Source organism: Phoca vitulina, unplaced genomic scaffold, assembly GCF_004348235.1.
Source record: "Phoca vitulina isolate PV1807 unplaced genomic scaffold, GSC_HSeal_1.0 scaffold11, whole genome shotgun sequence".
Taxonomy (NCBI): domain Eukaryota; kingdom Metazoa; phylum Chordata; class Mammalia; order Carnivora; family Phocidae; genus Phoca; species Phoca vitulina.
Window position 1 is genome coordinate 44,097,693 of NW_022589714.1, and position 18,163 is coordinate 44,115,855.

Sequence of the window (18,163 nt, forward strand, 5' to 3'; positions counted from 1 at the left end):
CCTGCAGGAGGGTGGGCACTGGTTCAGAACTGAGACTGCCAAAATGGAGGAGCAAACAAGGGCTTCTGAGCAGGTATAAACAAACTGCAACAGGGTGAAATGAAATGTTGAGAACCTGTAAGAAACCAGACATTTTCTGCCCTTGAAGAGCTTGGTCTAAGATTGGGGTTCTCAACCATATCAGACTTAGCAGACCCTTTTTACTATAACATGGGAACATTTGTAACCTCGATCACACCCAGTATCCTAAAATGAAATTCATACATAACTCACCTATCTATACAATTTCAGAAAAGGTCAGTCCAGTGCCTTTACCGTAATGGAGAGGAGAAATGAAATCAATTTGTAATAAAATACGCATTTCAATATATAAATGCCCAGATACTACTACACTAGAAGTAGTCAGGTGCTTGCTCTTGAATATGGAGAAGTAAAACTGCTCAGTCAAGTACTGTTAACGCTAGTGGATATTTTAAAATAAAGACTGAATTCATGATTCATGAAGAGCTATAAGGTTACATACATAGTGTGTACTGGTAACAGTTTTATTGGCTACTCAAAAAACATGAATAGTGTTACTGTTGGAAATGTCATTTTCCAAAATGGTGATCAAATTCTTGCTAAAGTTTTGAATAAAAGAATAATATTCTGTTAGTAGGATAGTTTGTCCCTAGTGAATATTAAAATTATATAAGTAACAATATAGGCATTCTAGGCTCAGATAATAAAAAGGTGGCTTTATAATATTTTTACTGAAATAATATTGACATTGTGTAAGTTTACTGTGTACATTTATACGTTTATATATTGAAATATTACTAGAGTTAGCTAACACCTCTATCATGTCACATAAATACTTCTTTTGGGGCGCCTGGGTGGCTCAGTTGGTTAAGCGTCTGACTCTTAGTTTCAGCTCGGGTTGTGATCTCAGGGTGAGATCGAGCCCCACGTCGGGCTCTGCGCTCAGCAGGGAGTCTGCTTGAGATTCTCCCTCTCCCTCTGCCTCTCCCCCTACTTGCATATGTGTGTGCTCTCTCTCTCAAATAATCTTAAAAAAATTTTTTTTTGTGGGAACAATTAAGATCTAGTCTCTTAGTGACTTTGAAGGTTATAATACAGTATTTTTGCCTATAATCACTATCCTGTACATTAGATATCCAGGACTTACCTACCAGTTGAAAATTGTAGTTTACATTTTTAAAAATTTTAGAATAGTTTTAGATTTATAGAAATGATGCAAAGTTCCCATATACCCCAGACCCAATTTCCTTTATTTTTAAAATCTTACATTAGTATGCTGCATTTGTTACCACTAATGAAACTACATTGATGCATTATTATTAACCAAAGTCTATCCTTTATTCAGATTTTCTTAGTTTTATGCTACTTTCCTTTGTTACAGGATCCCATCCAGGATACCATATTACATTTAGTCGTCATGTCACCTTAGACTCCTGTAGAATGTGATCGTTTTTTAAACTTTCCTTGTTTTCCTTGTTGTTTGATAGTTTTGAGTGCTGACTAGTCAGAGTGTTTCTCAGTTGGGATTTTATTATTATGAATTTTTTTTAATCTCATGATGAAACTGGGATTATGGTTTTTTAGGAGAAAGCCTATATAGGTAAAGGGCCCTTCTCATCACATCTGATCAAGGGTGCAGATTATCAACACGATGTATCACTGATGATGGGAAGCTTGATTACTTGGCTGAGTGGCTTTTGTTGTTTCTCCACTGTTAAGTTAATCTCCACCGACTCCCTTTCCATCCTGTGCTCTTTGAGAGGAAGTCAGTTATGTGAAGCCCACCTTCTTGAGGGGAAAAGCAAGCTTTTTACCTATACAAATACTCAGTGAGACTTTTCAAAGTTGTGCAGGCCCTTACAGGATGTCTCACACCCCTGTGCCTCGTCCACTAAGGACCAGTTGTGAAACCCAGCCGAAAATGCCCCGTGAGTTTCCAAAACTACCCCTAGGGGTCAGTAATGCCCTGTGGAGAACCACTGGTCTTAAGATCTCAAATCTGTTTCTTTAAAGTGGATTGTGAACTTAAAAGCATTTACAAAGGAATCTAAGTTCAGAATCCATAGTTTCATGGTTTCCTCCTTATTTACATGTTTTTTTGCCTCTAATTCAGGTGCAATTTATTTTATTTTTTTTATTTCTTAAAGATTTTATTTATTTATTTGACAGAGAGAGACACAGCGAGAGAGGGAACACAAGCAGGGGGAGTGGGAGAGGGAGAAGCAGGCTTCCCGCCAAGCAGGGAGCCCTATGCGGGGCTCCATCCCAGGACCCTGGGATCATGACCTGAGCCGAAGGCAGACGCTTAACCAAATGAGCCACCCAGGCGCCCCAGGTGCAATTCATTTTAGCTGTTTGTCTTTGAGAGCTCTTTAGAACATTCAACTTTCCTTTTACATAAACTTTCTTTGTTGCTTATATTCATTTTGTATTTTATTTAAAAAGATTTATTTCAGAGAGAGTACGTGCGAGCAGGGGGAGGGGCAGAGGGAGAGGAAGAGAAAGAATCTCAAGCAGACTCCGTGCTGAGTGCAGAGCCGGATGTGGGGCTCGAGCCCAGAGATCCTGAGATCATGACCTGAGCTGAAATCAAGAGTCGGTTGCTTAGGGGCGCCTGGGTGGCTCAGTTTGTTGGGCGGCTGCCTTCGGCTCGGGTCATGATCCTGGACTCCCGGGATCGAGTCCCGCATCAGGCTCCCTGCTCGGTGGGGAGTCTGCTTCTCCCTCTGACTCTACCCCTTCTTGTGCTCTCTCTTTCACTCTCTCTCTCTCTCAAATAAAATAAAATTAAAAAAAAAAAAAAGTCAGTTGCTTAACCCACTGAGCCACCCAGGTGCCCCTGTATTTTATTTTAAACTGGAGTCTAATATTGGACCACAGATCTATGGTACACTGGGAGCAGGAGCGCCACCCTGTGTTTACTTGACAAAGTGCTAGTCAATGTAGTGTAATCATCTTACCAGTATGCTGAACAGCTTGCTACTCCCAAGGGTGGTCCCTGTACCGGAAGCATCAGCATCACTGCAGAGCTAGTTAAAAATTAAGATCACAGGCTTCACCTGAGACCTACTGAATGAGAAGCTTTATTTTCAAAGGATCCCCCAAGCAACTAGCATATACAGTAAGGTTGAGCAGCACTGTTGTACAGACTCCTTTCTAAAGCCACTAACATCAGAGAATTATATCCCCCAAATATGACTTATTTTCTCCCACTATTATAGTAAAACACTCATTATTTGTAGCAATGAATATAAGGGACATGTATCTAATCTACAAACTCAGAGGTGTAAGAAATGGAGTTTTTATTCTAATTGTACATAATTTAAAGGCCCCATTTTTTGAGGGGGTAGGTAGAAACTGAATCTCAATAAATTCAGAATCTCTCCTGCTGCTTTTCTCTGAGTAAAATCTTAAGTTCCTGTAATGTCTAGAAGGTTGGAGGAACGTGAGCATCTGATTTTCCACAGGAGAACCATTCTATTGGCATTTGCTAAAATGTCAAGTCTCCTATTTGGTCCTTTGTTATAGATCTATGTAGCTTGCTGTAGACCATCCTTCATTCTTAAGGTTGAGGCTCTTTCAGGTCTGTCACCTCCCGTGCTACTTCATTCTGCTATCTCCATGCCATGTCAGCTATTTCCATTGTGCTATTTCCATGTTACGTCAAGGAACTCTTTGGGGCTAAGAGTTCTCCTCTACAACATTTACCCAGGGAGCACTGGATCGTTCTGCAGCTCTTACATTACATGAGACCATGGGAAACTAAGTCATGAGGGTTTATATATGGTCCTACCCATTAGACATCTGTCACAGCCATTTCTTCAGGGATCTTGCTGATTCCCAGGGTTTCTACCTGGGAAGCCAAATAGAGGATCCTTTTCCATTCTGAACTTAGATCCTCTGTCTCAGGATTCTGATTTCCCTTTATCTAATCCACAGGTGCAGAGGAGGGTGGGGCCTCTTCATGGGGATTCACCAGGTCTCAGAGCTCTCCCTCCTCACAACTCAAAGCACGAAGGTTTAGATTTTTGAAAGTCAAAGACCTTTTTCTTTTGTAACATCCCTAAGGCCTGTGTTCTAGCTGCCTGAGTAGAGAAGGGCCATGGGTCACAGAAATGTAGGAAGTTAATACTTTAAAGTATCATGCCACATGAATAATAGGATATAAATCCTTTAAGTTTTTATATAGGATTTATAAATCCTATAAGGATTTCTATCCTATTATTATATTATTGTAGTGTGCTCAACATGACTGGGGGCACACAATCAATAATATTAAGTGTTCTCATAGAACCAGAAGGCTGGAAGTATGAGACAGGGATCCTGTACTGAGAACATTATAATTTGTGGAGGCAAACTGCACAAAACAGCAGCACAACAGCAAAGCAAAATGTCAAGAGTAAAATGGGTTTAAAAGCAATAATAACTACCCTACTCGGGGCTTTTAGTGGCAAGTTATAACACCTGAAGGACTTGTTTGAAGAATCCACCTTTAAATCAGTGTTCCCTTCTTAGGGACAAGGACCTCTAGACAAGCCAGGCCTAGAGTTGTGGGGGTAGGCAGCAAAGATGCCCGAAGTGAATAACTAAGCAATGGTGGTAGGCAGGAGCTGCTCACATTTCCACCCCTTGGTTCCTAAACCCATATAATGATACTTGATTCAGGGCATATAATGTGTCCTGGCAGATGGCATCATATCATTGCAGCTCTCCAAGCTGACACCTCAGCTACACCTTCAGAAGAGCATCTCATCACACTCTCACACTTCCTCATCTCTCCAAATCAAATTTAAACTGGCTCAAGCATCCACATGCCATTTACGTAGGAAGTTCAGAATCACTCTACTGGTGGTGCAGTATGTGATAGGTCTAGCACGTTCCATGGCCCTGTGTCCACTACTACACCTCCTTTGCTGTAAAATGGACCCTTTGGCTGTCATCACCATGAGAAAAGTTTATTTTCTCATGCTCCAGGCAGCCATTGCCCTTCTAGCCTAGATCCAATCACGGGGCAAACGGAGCAGAGCCATCCCAGGTTTCTCCTAGCCTGAAACAGAGTGACCTTAGCTGATCTGCATGAGCAAGAAATAAGTGCTTATTGTAGGCTACTGAGATTTTGTGGTTGTTTGTTAGACAGCATTTTTTGTGGCAATAACTGATTGGCACACATCTATATATTTACCCCCCAAATTTCTTAGTTTATCTTGTTCTTTTTTCTAAATTATTAAGTGGAATGATTACTTAATAATACTATTTTTAAATCTCAAAAGTGCATTTAAAAATATTAGGTTTTCCTGATGACACAAACAAATGGAAAGATATTCCATGCTCGTAGATTAAAAGAACAAATATTGTTAAAATGTCCATGCTACCCAAAGCAATCCACAGATTTAATGGAATCCCTATCAAAATACCAACAGCATTTTACACAGAACTAGAACAAGTAATCCTAAAATTTGTATGGAATCACAAAAGACCCCAAATAGCAAAGAAATCTTGAAAAAGAACAAAACTGGAGGTATTATAATCCCAGATTTCATGATATACTACAAAGCTGTAGTAATAAAAACTGTGGTAGTGGCACAAAAATAGACACACAGATCTATAGAACAGAATAGAGTCCAGAAGTAAACCCATGATTATATGGTCAATTAATCTGTGACAAAGGATGCAAGAATACGCAACGGGAAAAAGACAATCTCTTCAACAAAGGTGTTGGGGAAATTGGACAGCTACATGCAAAAGAATGAAACTGCACCACTTTCTTACACCCTACACAAAAATAAACTCAAAATGAATTAAGGACCTAAACATGAGACCTGAAACCATAAACATCCTAGAAGAAAGCACAGGCAGTAAGTTCTCTGACATTGGCCATAGCAATATTTTTCTAGATAGTCTCCTGAAGCAAGGGAAACAAAAAAATAAACTATTGGAACTACATCAAAATAAAAAGCTTCTGCACAGCAAAGGAAACAGTCAACAAAAATAAAAGACAACCCATTGTATGGGAGAAGATACTTGCAAATGACATATCTGATAAAGGGTAGTATCCAAAATATATGAAGAACTGATACAACTCAACACACAAAAAACCAAATAATCTAATTTAAAAATGGGCAGAAGACATGAATGGACATTTTTCCAAAGACATACAGATGGCCAACAACCACATGAAAAGATGCTCAACATCACTAATCATCAGGGAAATACAAATCAAAACCACAATAAGATATCACCTCACACCTGTCAGAATGGCTAAAATCAACAACACAAACAACAGGTGTTAGGGAGGATGTGGAGAAAGAAGAACCCTCTCGCACTATTGGTGGCATGCAAACTGGTCCAGCCACTGTGGAAAACAGTATGGAGGTTCCTCAAAAAATTAAAAATAGAATTACTTTATGGTCCAGTAATTGCACTACTGGGTATTTACACAAAGTTTATGAAAACACTAATTTGAAAAGATATAAGCACCCCTATGTTTACTGCAGCATTATTTACAACAGCCAAATTATGGAAGCAGCTCAAGTGTCCATTGACAGATGAACAGATAAAGAAGACGTGGTATGTATACACAATGCAAGCCATAAAAAGAATGAAATCTTGCCATTTGAAACAACATGGATGGAGCTAGAAAGTATAATGCTAAATGAACTAGAGAAAGACAAATACCATATGATTTCACTCATATGTGGAATTTAAAAAACAAAACAAATGAATAAAGAAAAAGAAGAGAAAAACCAGAAAACAAACTCTTAACTATAGAGAACAAACAGATGGTTACCAGAGGGGAGATGGGTGGGGGATGGGTGAAATAGATGAAGGCGATTAGAGTACAATTATCATGATGAGCACTGAGTAACATATAGAGTTGTTGAATCACTATATCGTACACCTGAAGCTAATATAACACTGTATGTTAACTAAACTGGAATTAAAAAAAAATAGAGGTAATTAAGTTAAAATGAAAAAAATTAAAAAAATAAAAATATTAGCTTTTCCTCAGAACTGTTTTGATCACATAGCACAGCTTTTACTATGTAGGCACTCACTGTTATTCTTATATATATATATATTTTTTTGAAATTTCAGTTTTGATTTCCTCTTTAACTCTAGAAGATAAATCTTATTTTGCTACCCTTTTGATGCTAATTGTAGTTTACTTCATTGTGGCTAGTGAATGAGAACTGTAGCATTTCTTCCTTTTGAAATTTACTATAATTTTCTTTGTGAACAAGCATATGCTTGAATCTTGTGGCTGTTCCTTGGACAAAAACAGTATGTATCATCTGTTATGGTATACTAAGTTCTATTTACAACTGCTAGATCAAGCTGAGAATTTAATTAAAATCCTCCACAACCACTGCTATTCCCTCCCCCTCCCTCTTCTCCTTCCTCTTTTTCTTCTTCCTCTTCCTCCTCTTCCTCTTCTTGTTTGTCTACTTGATGCATTGAATTCTAAGAAACATATATTTAAGTCCCTTAAGAAAATTGTAGTTTTACAAAAATCTTTTTATTTTTGAAAAGTTTTTGCCTTCCATACTTTGCTACTGTAGTGTTTGATACATAAAGGTTTATAACAGATCTTCATTTCTTGGGCTTTTATCATACAAAATACCCTTTCTTTTTCTGTGTAATGCTGTTGGTCTTGAATTCCATTATACATGAAATTGATATTGCCACCTCTGCTTTCTTTTTGTTTGCATTTAGTTGAAATTTTTGCTCTTCTTTCTCTTTTAACATTTTTTCTACTTGGGGACGCCTGGGTGGCTCAGTGGGTTAAGCATCTGCCTTCGGCTCAGGTCATGATCTCACGGTCCTGGGCTCGAGCCTTGCGTCAAGCTCTCTGCTCAGCAGGGAGCCTGCTTCTCACTCTCCCTCAGTGCTCTCCCTCTCTCTCAAATAAATAAATAAATTCTAAAATAAAATAAATTTTTTTCTATCTTATTATCTTTAGCTAGTCAATCAAAACATAGAAAAAAGTTAATAGTTTCCCTCTCCTTCTCCAATAACAGCTATCTTGAAGAAATTTATGTTAAAAAGTTGGTTTATACCTATCCTTCAACACCATTCTCTAAGTTCATAAGTAACTCTAACTGTGTTATGGTAGGCTAAATAATGGCTCCCCAAAATATCCAGGTCCTAATCTCTGGAGCCAGTGAATGTTACCTTCTATGGAAAAATGGGCTTTGTGTACGTGGTTAAGTTGGGGATTTTGAGACGAGGAGGTTATCCTGGATTATCTGGGTGGGCCCTAAATGCAATCGGTAAGTGTCCCTGTAAGAAGGAGACAGAGGGACATCTGACATAGAAGAGGAAAAGACAATCTGACAATGCCAGTAGAGACTGAAGTGATTTGGCCATCAGAAGCTGGAAAAGACAAGGAATAGATTCTCCTCTAATGACTCTGGAGAGAACATGAAAATTAAAGATATTTATTTATAATACTCTTTGATACGTCTTTAGACACATAATGGGTATACAATGCTCCCTAACTCTCAAGGTACAAATATAGTTCCAGCACTCCTATCTCTCCAAATCAAATTTGAATTGGCTCAAGCATCCAGATGCCATTTAGGTAGGAAATTCAGAATCACTCTCTTGGGCTATTCCCATTGACCCTAAATTGATTTTTCTCAGTGAAGTATGTGTACCTTCTGTATCACAATCATCTGGAGGTATTGTGAAAAACAGACTCCTATCTGATTGATGGTATCTATCAATCAGAATCTCTGGCAGTGGGGTTCAACATGCCCCAGATCATTCTCATGCACACTTAACACATCTGGAATTTCCACGTGACTTCTAGACCGACATTGTCCAATAGAATTTCCTACAATGATAGAAGTGTTCTACACATGCACTGTGTAGCCACTGGCCACATGTGATTATTGAGCTTTTAAAATGTGACTTGTGTGATTGAGGAACTGAATTTCTAATTTAATTAAAATTAAATAGTCACATGAGGCTACCATATTAGGCAGTGCAGTTCTAAATGGTTAGTCCTTGAGAGCAAAAACTGGATCTTCAATCTCTGTATCCCCTCTGTGCCTGGCACATGGTAACATGTAAATAAAAACTGAAATAGGAAACAGGCCTGCGCTATTTCTATTTTTTGAGGTTCCTGGTATATTAAGAAATGACAAAACAGGATTACAAAATTTGTGATATATTTTAACTGTTTACCTTACACTCTTTTTTTTCTTGTGATGAGGAATTTTAAGATCTACTCTCTTATCAACTTTCAAATGTGCAATACAGTATTATTAATTGTAGCCACCATGCTGTACATTCCATCCCCATGATTTATTTTATAACTGGAAATTTGTACCTTCTGACCCCCTTCACCCATTTCACCCACTCTCCAGCCTCTGCCTCTGGTAACCACCAATCTGTTCTCTGTATGTTGGCGCTTGGTTTTGTTTTTGTTATTGTTTTAGATTCCACATTTGAGTGAGATCATATGGTATTTGTTTTTCTGTCTGACTTATTTCACTTAGCATAATGCCCTCAAGATCCATCAAGTTGTTGCAAATGGCAAGATTTCATTCTTTTTTATGGCTGAATAGTATCTATTGTTCATACATACCACATTCTCTTTATTCATCCATGAACACTTAGTTTGTTTCCTTATCTTGGCTATTATAAATAATGCTTTAATGAACATGACAGTGCAGATATCTTTTTAAATTAGTGTTTCGATAAATACCCAGAAGTGGAATTGCTGGATCATGTGGTAGTTCTATTTTTAATCTTTTGAGGAAGCTCCACACTGTTTTCCATAGTGGCTGCACCAATTTACATTCCCACCAACAGTGCACAAGAGTTCCCTTTTCTCCACATCCTCGCCAATACTTGTTATTTCTGACCTTACACTTTCAAAGCACCTTTATTGTCTGTTCTCCAGATAATTACTGGATTATTTCATCAGACACATTCTTGTCTGATGAGAATGCCTAATTGTTATGGGGTATTCAATTGCCTTTCTACCTTCAACTTAATATAAAAGATGTATTAAGACTGATGAATCCTGCTTTAAGATTTTCCGTGTACCTTCAGTTGAAGCATATATGTGCAAATATACATGCCAATGAATACAAATCAGATCACTAATACATGGTAGAAAGGAATTTAAAGCAAATAATATGATTTAGATTATAGATAAGGTAATTCTTCAAATTCTGGCCTACTAAAAGAAAATACTGAGAGACGTTGTGAAAAATGAATTAGGGACTTCCAGTTTCCCACTTATGCTTGCCAATCATTACATTACCTATGTACCTCCATCAGAAGGAAAAAAGCAAAATTAAAAGAATGACATTGTATAGATTTGCAATAGCATTAAAACTTCTTTGAAAATAATTCATTTTTCTAGCTTTCTAAATAGCTGAATTGAAACCCTGGAGACCTTATAAACAAGACATTCTTATCAGCATGGAAGAAACGTAAGTTTCAATTCCTGCCGAAGTAAGGGCAAGTGGCTACATATAAGATAGTCATCATATATGTTTATCACTCATTTCTCTAGCTTTTTCCACAATCAACTGAGGTGGCCAGTGCAACTGTACACAGAATATAGAAAATTCTAAATAACTCCAAGCAAGAGAAAACCCAGATTTAAATAGGTTAGGACCAGGGAACAAATTAGAATGCAAATATGCAGGCCACAGGTTCGTGTTCCGGCACTAAAGCTGAGCTAAAGCTTGACTCGGAGCTTCCTAATGGCCAAAGCGAAAAGGGAAACACATCCAGTTACATAATCTACTTGTCTGTAAGGAAGACATATTCAGTTATTCAAGGGTAGCTAAGCATTTCATGACACTTGGCTCTGAAAGAAAATTCTCTCATGGGATTTTCCATGGGAACCATAAAATGACCAAATGCACAAAAGCTCTACAGTAAATGCACTAGTGGGCTCTGTGGAGCAGTCTCTTCTAGAATCCCTTAATATATGCCAAAGACACAATATTCAAAAGACAAGTCAATAAAATACTCTTGGAAGGGGGTGAGGAAGGTTTCTGTAGGTGAGCTCAGGATAATATGATCAGGTATGTAGTTTTCTGAGGGACCAGCTAATATTCTGTGGTCGAGTAATGGCAAATTCATATTGTTTAGAATTCAGTAATCCAATTAGCAGATGGTAGGTGTTTAACAGCCTTTTGTGAAGAATGAGTCATCCCATCGAGATTCTCACCTAGATAGAAACATTTCTGTCTCTATGGTGGTGAACAGAGGGAGAACCTGGAGGGAATTCAGGATTTTCCTTTAAAAACAACTCTTCAAAAATAAGAAAAATTAGGGGCACCTGGTTGGCTCAGTTGGTTAAGTGTCCGAATCTTTATTTCAGCTCGGGTCATGATCTCAGGGTCGTGAGATTGAGCCCCACGTGGGGCTTCTTGCTCAGCATGGAGTCTGCTTGTCCCTCTCTCTCTGCTTCTCCCTTGCTCTTTCTCTCTAACAAATTTAAAAAAATAAGAAAAATTAATAAGTGTTCAAGTCCATAAAATTCTATCTGATAGAGCAGAGGGTCTGCAAACTCACATACAGGTCTGTTTTTTTTGTGTGTGTGTGTTTTCTTTGTTTTATTTTTACAAAGTTAACTAGGTAACTAACACAGTAACTAACACATTAGTTTCCAATACTTAGAGATCAATACATTTCAAATATGGCAACCCTGGATGCTGGTCCCACCACACGACAACAGTCTGCTGGGTTGAGTGTAGAGCATTTAGGTATTCGAATACCCTGTTGGAAAATGAAGATTTGGACTGAAAAATTTTCATAGAAGAAATTACCAGTTGTTCACTTTAGCTATAGAAAAATCTGCATAATGCTCCCATGAAATGTATGGCTTTTAGCAAAGTGACTGGCCAGTAAATCTACCTGAAAGAATTACTTGCAAAACATACCCTTAAATAAAGAAATGAATCTGGTATTTAGTTGTTGGATCTAGGTCAATTAAACTTGAGAAAATGTGTCAAAATAATTATTTTATTTTTATTTTTTTAAAGATTTTATTTATTTATTTGACACAGAGAGACACAGCCAGAGAGGAAACACAAGCAGGGGGAGTGGGAGAGGGAGAAGCAGGCTTCCCGCTGAGCAAGGAGCCCGATGCAGGGCTCGATCCCAGGACCCTGGGATCATGATTTGAGCCGAAGGCAGACGCTTAACAACTGAGTCACCCAGGCACCCCATTATTTTAGTTTTAGAACAGGTGATCTTTATCCACTCTTTCAGCCAATGGTAAACCACAAAATCAACTGTACATTAAACTTCATTATAATAAAATATCATCATTAAGGAAGATAACTGACTTTCTATCTCTAAAGCAAGCTAGCATATGTCAAAATAATCCAAAAGTGGTTTCAAATTACTTAGATATAGGTTAAAAACAAGGAGGGCCACAACTTACTTCTTTTATGCTACTTAAAATACCTTCTGATCTGTCTGAACACAAATTCTAGTGATCTGGACTTTTCAAGAAATGCAGAAGTCCTGGTTTTCTAAGAACTAGGATTCTATATTGAATGCATGGAATTTAACCTGAAACTAGTTCTTGTCCACAGAGTAAAGCCTGAGAAATCATTCGAAGTGGCAAACATTCTTTTATTTGCTTTTTCTAATTATAAATGTACACTGCCAAAAATTTAGAAAATAAAGAAGAATTTAGATTATTTCTCCCCCAACTTTTTATTTTGAAAAATTTCAATCCAACAGAATACAGATATGCAAGCCAAGCGTCCTCCCAGTTACTAATGCTGAGCCACAAATTTACTCGGAGCTTCTTGGCAGTCAAAGTGAAAGGAGGAAAACAGCCAGTTATATAATTCACGTTGCCTATAAGGAGAAAACTTAGCAGTTACTCAAAGGTAGCCTTGAGTTTCATGACAGCTGGCCTGAGAAAAAATTCTCTTGTGTTCATTTAATAAGGAATACAGAGCAATATCACACACAACAGCCCTACAGTAACTGCATCGATGAGTTCTGGAAACTATGTCATCTAGAATCCCTCCATGTTAGCAGAGGGTGCTTGGTATGGGTGAATCCTGGCCCCAGCAGTTATTGTGTGACCTTGAGTAAATTACTTAAACTTTCTGTGCCTTAGTTTCCTGATTTATAAAAGTATTGTGATTAAAACTATACCTCAAAGAGCTGTTATGAGGCTTAAATGAGTTAGTGCCTATTATGTACCTAAAACAGGACCTGGAACATAGTAAGCATCATCATTATTATAGTAAATGCTAAAATGAAAGTGTGCACATGATGTAATAGTACAGAGGAAGGGCACTTAAACTAAGGGCCCGAAGAAAGGAGGATGTCTGTGCTCGGTCCAAATCTTAGTCTACTACTTAACTGCTGTTAGTATGACCTTGACCAGATTACTTCAACTTTGTGTTCTCACCTGCTAAAACAGAGATATAATGTTGGCTGTTGACACAATATGCTGATGTCTGCAAAATTAAATGAGATAATATCTGAGAATTAGATGAGCAAATGTAATAGAGCATGGTATGTATAACAAATAGATGTTTCCTCTTGGATCTGGTGGAATAAATAAATTCCTCATGCATTCAACTTGTACATATGTCCATTTCCCCCCAGTTCAACAGTGTACTTAGTTTAGAAGTAGTTGTACATAAATAACCTTTCAGATCACAACAAAACTACCTAGAAGGAATGTTAAATGATTGGCACTGACTTAGCACAACTCTCATTTTTTAAATCACCATGGGAAATGTCATTGGTACAGTTATGTCCATTTTTGAAGCACACTGTGCCTAGACAGTAGGTAAATACCTTGATTTCCATTAGACAAAACTGATTGCTCCTTTATCTGTATCACTTTATACATCCCTTATTTCACTTCATACAGATTTCTACTATAGCATGTAGTATACTGTGTTACAGTTAATAGCTCGTTCAATTTGTACCTTGCTTTGCTTAAAAAAGAACTATGGCAATTAGTTACATACTTCTGTGTTTATCTCCCTTCCAAAACCGTGAGCTTCTCAGATAACTGTATCAGATCCATAGTATCTGGACAGAAGCTGGCATATAACATACTAACTCTCAATGTTTGGTGAAATGATCTGAGTAGGATTTGAAGTGTGCGATTTGAAGTGTGCTGTTATAAGCAAATAAGCCTAATAGAAAGTTCGGATTACCTAGGAATTTATGTGAAAATCACAGACTCAGCCTGATCTCTCCTTGGATAGATGAGAAAACCAAAACCTGGAATAGTTAAGTGATTGGCCCAAGGTTACCTAGCTAGTTAATTGCCAGAATCAAGACTAGAGTCTCAAACATCCATCAACCACTCTAGAGTCCAGTCCACTATATTGACCTGCCTTTCAGACCCCACTAATTTGATGTCTATATCTACTACCTCACTAAAGCCATTATCATTGGTCACCAATCACTTTTGTGTTGCTAAATCCAGTCAGTGCTTTTCAGCGCTTGATATACTTGACCTACTTGTGATCTCTGACTCTACTGACCCCATCTCCATCTTGCAATTCTTTCCAACCTTGGCTTTTGAGACATTACGGCCTTGAGGCATTATCCAAGTTCCTCAGAATTCTTTGTGGTTGTCTGTTCATCTGCCACTCCCTTTTATAGCTAGTGCTTCCTGGAACTCCATCCTTGGTCTTCTTTATTGTTTCTTCTATTGTTTCTCCCTGATTGATCTCACCCATACCTAGGACTTAAATTACCAATTAAAAGTTAATGTCCTCTAAATCTATTTTATTTTCACTCAACCTCTCTCCTCATTCATAGATCTGTGTAATTCAACTGCTTATTGGCTATTTCCCTCTGGATGTGGAGGTTCCCTCCATCAAGTCACAGTCACAACGCAGCAGTCTTTGAGAGAGCCTGAGAACCTGCACCCTTCTTTTTCAAATAAAGGAGGATGCGGCAGAAGACCAACTATCATCTTTACTACTGACTGTATTAGTTTCCTACTGCTGTTGTAACAAATACCACAAACTTAGTAAACAACACAAATTTATTACCTGACAGTTCTGGAGATTAGAAATCCTAAAATCAAGGTATTGGCAGAGCTGTGCTCTCTCTGGGGGCTTTAAGGTAGAATCCATTTCCTTGCCTTTTCCAGCTTCCAGAAGGTGTCTGCATTCCTCAGTGCCATCTTCAATGCCAGTAGTGCAGATTCTTCAAATCTTTCTTTCTGACTTTTGTTTCCATCATCATATCTCTTTCCCTGATTCTGATCTTCCAATCTCCAAGCCCAGCCAAATAATCTAAAATAATCTCTTCATCTCAAGATCCTTAACTTAATCCCATCTGCAAAGTCCCTTTTGCCATGTAAGGGAGGGAACACATTTATAAGATTCTGTAGATTAGGACATGAACAATTTTGGGGCACCATTACTCTGTATAATACAACTGATGAAGTTGGTACTGGATATTACCTGTGGGCAGAGAGCTTCCTAATACCAAATTATGAAATTAAATAGGTTTACTAACTGTCGTCCTGGACCAGGCACCCTCAACACCACCCCAGGTCCTGCTGCTGGAGGAGCAGAGAACACCATCAACGCAATTCCTTGAAGGCACTTTTCTTTTAAGAGAAAAGAATGGGATGGGCTACATATGCCCAGTTTCTCCTTTTAAATTCACCAATCAGGAAGTCATTGCTCCAGGGAGGAGTGAGCTGGGGCAGGTGCAGTGAGAGGCCAGGAGTATTGTATTAATGGATATCACTCCAAATGGAAAGAAACATCATGAGTGGAGATTAAGTGTTTCCCCAATAAGCAGATTTATATTTGAACTCATCACCATCTCATCCCACAAATCTGATCATCCTCCAAGACTGTCACCACCACTATCTAGTAACTTAGTAGAGAAACTGGTGGATAACCCAGACTCATCTTTCTTCCCATCTTGCTAAATGGTTCCACCATCTCTTCCAGCATCCATACTAGAAACTTGTCCTACTTATCCCCCACTCAGTGCTGTAAATTCTACCACCTTAACAGTACTCACATCTATTCTTTCTCCTACATTCCCACTGCCAATACCTTTGTTAAGGCTCTTATCACTTCTTAACTGGAGTACAGCAATGGCCTCAATACTCGTCTCCTGGTCTCAGGTCTTACTCGTCCTGTCCATCTTCACTTCCATACTTCTGCTCATGAAACATCCTTTATAGTTAGTCTCCAAACCCCCACACCCTGGTACCCCAGTTTGTCCAAGCGTCAAGCAAAACTGACTATCCAGCATCAGCCAGGATCAGACTTGAACCTAGGTTTCTCTGACTCTCAAGTCCGGGCTCTCATCTGCTCTTGCTTGGCTGCCTTCTCCTATAATAAAAATATTTTAAAGTCTAATGGGCTTTATACTCTACAAAGCACGTTTGCATACATTATTTCCTCTTAGCCTCACAATTCTCCAATGTAGGCAGGATGGGTACTGTTAGCCCCATTTATAAAATGAGTTAACGGGGGAATTCAAGGCTCGGTCCATCACACCCTGCTGCTGGGTTAACGAGTGTCACTCAGCAGTCTTCCACGTTGACTGTGCCCTCAGCCCCTTCTGGTTCCACTCCCTGTAGAACCATCCCACACTTCGCAGAAGTACCGATGGGATCGGCGCCAGTCTGGACGAGGCCACTGCTCTTTCCACCACAGGCGCCCTGGAACCTCATGACAGGGACCTTCCCATCTGCAGTGACGCGATCGGTGACGCCATACAGTGACGTATGGTGACGTGACTTACCCGGAGCCAGGTGCCGGCAGGGCAGCCACACCCTGGGGCCCCCAGCTCAGGAGGGCGACGGGTCAGGCGGGTGGGGAAACGCCGCAAAACCCGCCGGGGTCGACCTCCGGCCCTAAACCCTCAGATCCCGCCTCCCCGCCGCCAACCGGTTGCTAAGTGACGCCAGCGCGCAGAGGCGCGTGCGCGGCCACGGCGGTGTGCGTGAAGGCGGACGCGCGCCGCGGCGGCGGCGGCGGCGGCGGCGGCGAGGACGGCGGCGACGACAGCGGCCGAGGGGGCGGTGGCTACGAGGTGCGTGCGGAGCAGGCGGAAGAGGCGTCCGTACGGGAGGCTAGGTCGCAGAGGAACATCGTTGGGGTGAGTAGCCGGGGCCTCGCAGGGGAGGTGGGGCCTGGCCGCACCTGCTGCGCGGGCCCGGGGCGCGGGAACGCGCGCCCCCACCGTACCCGCGCGCGCCGCTCCACGCCCCTCTGCTGCTTTTTCCGGGGGCGGGGAAGGAGCGGGGACGGGGGCTGGCGAGGGTCAGTTTCTGGGCGCGGGCGCTCCGGGAAGCGGCAGCGAGGGGCCGGTGGAGACAGTGTGGTCCCGGAAGGTGTAGTGGGAAGTAGGTGTCTGGGGGCGTCGGGGTGACTTTGCCGGGCTCCCAGACAGAGAGGTCGGAATCTGGAGAAGCCCAGAGCAGTCTCGCAGCCGGCCTGAGACAGTCTCGCAGCCGGCCTAGAGCAGTCTCGCAGCCGGCCTGAGACAAGGTTGACAGAGACCGAGAGGAGGCGGAACTGGGGACGCGGCGTTGGGGTTCGGAAAGTTTGGCATGCTGGGGCCTTCCTCGCCCCTGCCCTGGCTGGGCTCCAAGGAGGAGCCGGTTGTTATGGAGAGAGTTGTGAATCAGTGCCGGCGTGCGGCGTCAGACACACCCACGACCTGGGGAAGGCGAGCTGTCGGTACTGATAGGGGGCGGCCAACCTGTTGCCTGAGTTTCCAACTTCACATGTATGCGCACGTGCCTAATGCACGCATACAACTTTGCCCTAGGCATTCTATATCCATTGTTGCTAAGGATTTTGAGGCCGGGGGCGGATATCCATCCTAAGTTCTCACTTCCTCGTGGACTCAAATCAGCTGTTTTATTTCTCCGAACCCTGTTGTGTTTCTGTCATTATGAGGGCCAAGGAAGTAGGGAGGCACTGTTTTTTGTTTTCCTTAAAAGTAGTACAGACTTGCTAGTTACTAGGCAGAAAATACAGATTCTGTTCAACGTGCGGGCTAGAAAATGGTGGTGGTCGGGCAAGCCTGAGTGTAAGGTGCAGCAAATAAATCATCAGACCAGTGCTCTCAGGGCGCTGCATCCCCTCATGAGTCAATATGTGGCGGTTGTAGTTACCATCCTTGGGAGAAAAGA

General features: G+C 40.6%; 1 protein-coding gene across 2 annotated transcripts in view; it reads left to right on the forward strand.

Moving 5' to 3' along the window:
* The first annotated feature begins 16,996 nt into the window (after positions 1-16,996).
* The window catches only part of BTBD9 (BTB domain containing 9), a 415,915-nt gene continuing 414,748 nt past the window's right edge, over positions 16,997-18,163 (forward strand). Inside the window, exon 1 of one of the 2 annotated variants that reach the window (XM_032409888.1) lies at positions 16,997-17,121. The gene's annotated coding sequence lies outside the window, so the exon portion shown is untranslated. Of the gene's footprint in view, positions 17,122-17,290; positions 17,369-18,163 lie in introns of those variants that run through there. The other variant, XM_032409889.1, reaches the window with a different exon arrangement.